The 5,501-nt window shown below is 40.0% G+C and overlaps 1 protein-coding gene across 4 annotated transcripts in view; it reads right to left on the bottom strand.

Moving 5' to 3' along the window:
• The window catches only part of OPCML (opioid binding protein/cell adhesion molecule like), a 1,483,171-nt gene that overhangs the window by 223,375 nt on the left and 1,254,295 nt on the right, over positions 1 to 5,501 (bottom strand). The gene's annotated exons all lie outside the window — the stretch shown is intronic.

The following is a 5,501-nucleotide window of genomic DNA, read 5'->3' as shown; positions in this document are numbered from 1 at the left end:
TGGTATTTGGCTCTATATTTGTAGAGCTTTGTAATTAAGTATTTGTGTCTGCAACTTGTATTTGTTTTAAAGTATAAGAGTCTCAAAGCATTGGTAATATATAAATCATCCTTGTTAGACATAAAAATTCTAAACAATTCACTAGGCTTTCAGCAGTTCAGAATGTTAAAAATAATTTTACCAGTAGCTCTAACTGTCTTTGTACCAAAGTCATATGAATACTATTTACATAAAGAAAACCACAGTGTTTATCTTAGCTTGTTAACAAGAGCCAATGACATGGTGCAATATTCTGACTATCTGGAGCACTCATTAGGAAGCGTTGTCATATGCAATGTTAGCTATTTAGAACTAACGTCAATTGATACATGGTTGAGCGGAAAAAAGCGAAAACAACATAGTGATTTTGCACTTGCATTTTATCCTGTGGTAGTCACTCTATAGGCTTGATCTGTACTTCTCCCTGAATCAACCAACTCCCCACCACCGCCACTACACTTTATTAAAGAGAGAGAGAAAAAGAGAGAGAGAGAGAGCGAGCAAGAAAGGGAAGCAAAAATATCAGATGAAAATGACCTATTTTCATTTTAATGTTCTATTTAAACATTTATAAACACTAACTCAGAATACACCCTGAGATTATCTCTTCGATTTCTTTGGAGTAGACCATAAAGTAGACAGTAACACTGGTGGCACTGTCATGTAAGCATTTGATTGCTACAGCAAGTTTACCAATTCAAACCCAACATCAGGCTCAAGGAAAAATGTTGAAACGATCTGGTCCTGTAAAGATTTACAGTTTCAGAAACCCTATGTAGGATAGCTATGCATCAGAATCAAGTTGATGGCAGGTGATTTTAATTTTTTTATGATAGTCTGATCAATTTTTTTATGGAGTATGAAGAACAGTGACATAGCTCCCTCAGTCTCCAAGTTAAAGGCAGATTTTTCTTAAAAAGAGTGCTTTCCTATATCAATCAATTTCAAATCAAGCAGTCCCATAATTTAGATAGGACTTGACATGGAGAGAATTAAAATAAAATAGGTAGACAAGTTAAAATGTGTATTATATGTGCATGTGCATGTGTGTGTGTGTGCATGTGTGTGTGTGCAGGGATGATGAGAATGGTAATATTATGCAGAACCATTTTAATTCTCAGCATTGGTGGTGATAAATAGCTTTTGAGCAAGTGGCACTGTAACTGGCAGTGTCTGAAAATGTCAAGTGAAATTTTTGACCAAATGCCCATTGGAGGCCAGAGATCTTGAATATCTTGTTCAGAGCCTTAGGAAAAGTCTATTCTCTGTCCTCCAAGATTGCTGGAACTGAGGAATTCATTTGCACTCATCCTATTAAGAGCTTTGGCTCAACACTGTGGCACGTGGGAACTGGGAACGAGTTGTTCAGAGAAAGGCGATAGAGCTCTGATAGACTGAGACACATTGAAGACAGAGTTGAATCTCAGCAGTCTAATGGGCCCAGTGAGGCAGTAAATTTTGCAGCAACTTGACACATTAATATAAAAGTACAGTCTGTTATATCAAAGGGAGATTGTCTTAGTCCTTAAGGGGAAACCAGCAATCCAAAAATGAAAAGTGTGCACTAGTGACTTGTGAAAAATATAGTTAACACTGAGAGCTGAGCTGCAGAAGCTTTGCCTCTTCCTGGCTTGAGTGCTCATCAAGGGCAGACGCGGGCCTCTCCTGGAGACCACAAGTCCCATAACACCCACATTTTCAGACCTGGGTTTTGAGGCTTCCTGCTATCTTTGCCGTGAAAGCAAAGGAAAACCACAAAGAAGCTTCTTGTTTGTCTTGTGGGACCCTGCAGGCTGAAACTTCCTAAAGCGAGGCTTTTCCCTAGGCATTTGTTCCACCGCAGCAGCTGGGAGCCCATTCCTGTCCCACTCAGAGAAAACAATTTTATTATCCAATCATGAGGATAATTGTTAAATTGTCTAATGTCCACAGGGTGAGATATGATAAATCTATTAAAATGATCATTATGAGGATGAAATGGAAAAGAGCATTGGAACTATTTATTCTTTTATGTTAACTAAAATTGCATACTACAACACTGTCAGAATAGACGCAGGCTGAAAGTAGACACTCAGGGTTCCTAAAATCCTAACCAAACTCAACTGCTGCCGAGTGGAAGCCGACACAGAGTGACGGTGGAGCCCAGAATGAAACCGCCCCTATGGGTTTCCAAGGCTCTAACTCTTTATGGAGCAGAACACCTCAGTGGTTTTGAATTTCTGACTTGGCAGTTAGCAGCTCAATTTGTGACTAACCTAGTTGATTGGTTGAGTACAGACAAGTGGGACCCTTGAGACTGTGGTTTTGAGTCACCTTCAAGTCTGTAACGCAAGGTCACTCTGTTGTAGAAAAATCAACCACGGAAGAGCAAAAGGGCGGTATTCACTCAACAACATGGTTCAGCGTTTTAGGGAACAAGGAGTGAAAACTGAAAACACAGAGGAGAAAACAATAAGTGAGTGTAAACCAAGAGGATTGCAATAGATGAGTTCAAACAAAATGTCTTTGAATTGAATTGTTGAATGTAAAAATGATGATCTGCTCTATAGACCTTCACCTGCTTCACAATATTTTTTTAAGTAAAATGAATGCAATTAACCTAGTGTGAATATTAGGTTTATTGTGCCAAGCAGGCCAATAGGGACAAGTGGGTGGAGTTTGACCAGGTTGCAGCTTGGTTGGAGGGTGACCGAGATAAATGAAAATGGCAGCACCCCTTATCTGTCTTGCTTCCTGGTGATCACACCAGCATTCTACTGCTTTAGCTAGCTCTTTGCCTCAACCTGACCTGGCAACTTGTGGCACCAACTTCCTTTTGTTCCACGTGGAAGTGAAATTTGCAGGTTGATAGCACTGCCTACCTGTGGGTCAAGCCAAACTCTGGATCGTTCAGATAGTGTATTGTGCCAGCCTGGCTGATAAACACAAGTGGGATTAACTGAAGGGCAGAGAGATAAATGGCTTGGTGAGCCTTGCCTTTTTTTGTCTCTCGCTCTGTGATCATCGGACCAGTGTGCAGCTGCCTTGCTTGTTCTGTGCCTCAATTTAAAGGCTACACTACCTGTGGGATGCCTAGCCTGTGGACTGTGTCACTGTAAGTTGAGGTCCCTTTAAGACTTCTCTGGAGCTGGGGACTGGCGGTTGGTGACCTGCCTTGTGATTGGCTGCTATGCTGACATAGCCTAGCTCTCTCTACAAATAGAGGAAGATCTGGCATCAGACTAGACTTGAGGGACTGCTAGTCTCTCAACTTTCTCTCAGGGACGTGAGTTGCACTGAGCCATTTGTAGTGCTTTCTAATTTAACTGTTTATTTCTTGTATTGTATATTTATCTGTATATGATTTAACAGTTCATTTCTCATTATATATCTAATTATCTTTTTAAATAAATATATTAAATTATCAGCAATTTGGTTTTATCTCTCTAGAGAACCCTGTCTAACACAATCGTGTTGCTAGAGACTGAGGCTCCTTAGAGACCTGCTTCACCATGCTGCTGGTGCACACATCATTTGAGCTTGAGGCTGGTGGATCCTTTCACTGTGCATTGCTTGAGTTCAATATAACATGGGGTCTGCTTTGCCAAGCTCCTGTGCCACTGAATGTTGTTGACCCACCCTGCTGTCTGCTGCCTGCAGGCAGAATCTGCCTGCCTTGTCTGAAGGAAGGCTCTGTAGTCTGCTTCCTTGATCTTGGACCAGGCAGCCCATGTGAGTTGAAAGACTTGCAATATATTAACTGTTCCACGAAAATGCATTGAACTGAGCCCTCTGTTATAGTCTGTCTTGCTGTATAAATCTATCATATATATATATAAAACACCCCTGGTTTTTGTTTCTCTATAGAACCCTGCCTAACAGACCTAGTCAGACAATAACAATGACAGGCAATCCTTCTATCAGAGCTTCAATCGGTGTGCACTTCTGTATGAAATTATACCTAACAGATTGTCAGTCTTTCAGAAGTATGCCTCGCTTACTCTGTTCATATGCAAGTAACAAATTATTTTGATTAGTAACTTGTTTTGCTGTCCTTTGATGGCTGAAGTGTGAGAGAGGGACAGAAAACAGAAGCAAAGAGGAAAATCCCAGCCCTTATTTCTGCCTCTTCATTTATCCTTTAACATGCACTTTGGCATGGACGTTAACACAATAAAGTCTCCTGGACCATCCAAGATATAGAGAGAGTAAATGTGTGTCGGATAATTCTTTTTCTCTGTGCACTGAAATTTAGAGACAGTGATTATTGGGGAGAAATTTGCTCCAACGGGACAGCTCTGCTTTAACTAAGGTGAGGCTTCCCGGGCAGCCCATAATGTTCGGAGATGCTCTGAAAGGGCTTTGCCTTACTGTATGGGAAAGAGGCACACCTCACAACCGAAGGATGTAAACCCTGGTGGAACCAATCTGCTATTTTTAAAATGTATTTATTTATTTTAAGAAGCAAACACTTGTGCTGAGTTCCACTGGACTCCAACCTCAAAAACTGAGCAGCGCTCTCAACCTGCAAATTTCACTTCCACGTGCAACAAAAGGAAGTTGATGCCACAAGTTGCCAGGTCAGGGGTTTAAACCCCGTCTAAGGAGAACAACGAGGCTTTCTCCTTCCATAGGTTACAGCCTCAGAACCATAAAAGAGGTAGTTCTACTCTGTCCTACGAGGTTTCTGTGAATTGGGATCCACACAATGACAGTAAATTTGACTATTAGCGGTTTGAATGAAGCAAATTGATGTCAGATGTAGGACCCAGACTTCAGTGCCCTGGCCAAAGAATACAAGCAGGAGCAAAATTAAAAGTAATGGTGGACAAATATGCTAGTGTGTAAGTGTATGAGAAATCAAAGGATAGAGATAAAAAAGGAGCCAAGGAGAAAGGAGGTGGGTAGGAGAAATTTTATGAAAGAGTGAAAGAATCTTTTAACTAAAACAGAAAAATATTTCTTTTAGCAATTTTGTGATTTTTTTCACCATTTAAAACCTGAAAATGATTATCTTAAAAAAAAACCAACAGAAGCTTATACCAACAAAATTGCATTAAAAGGAAAATCACAGACCTAATATAACAAGCTAAAGAGCTAAGAATATAATTACATAAAATATATAAGAACTATCAAGGGATAGGCACTATTGAAAATCATAGCATAGCAAAAAGACTCCAGCTAATACTAATGATGCCAACAAACAAAAACAATAAAAATAAATAGATTAAACTACTGTCTAGTAGTGATATCTACAAACAACAGTAAAAATATAATGAAAGAACACTTAATTAAAACAAAAAATCACTACAGAACATTAGATGTCAGGTAGACAAGGTTGACATATAAGACTATGAGTTAGTTAATTGTGCCAGCCTGGCCTATAATCACATGTGGGGCTGGTTCAAAGGCGGAGGGATAAATGGGTGGTGAAGCCTCGCCTTTCTAGTTCTCGGGTCTCTTGTTTTGTGATGGTTGCATCG

The sequence above is a fragment of the Echinops telfairi genome, unplaced genomic scaffold (assembly GCF_000313985.2).
Source record: "Echinops telfairi isolate 266 unplaced genomic scaffold, ASM31398v2 ScPeMD7_5592;HRSCAF=6446, whole genome shotgun sequence".
In the NCBI taxonomy this organism is placed as follows: Eukaryota; Metazoa; Chordata; class Mammalia; order Afrosoricida; family Tenrecidae; genus Echinops; species Echinops telfairi.
The sequence above is the reverse complement of the archived record's forward strand: the minus strand, read 5'-3'. Positions and strand labels throughout refer to the sequence as shown.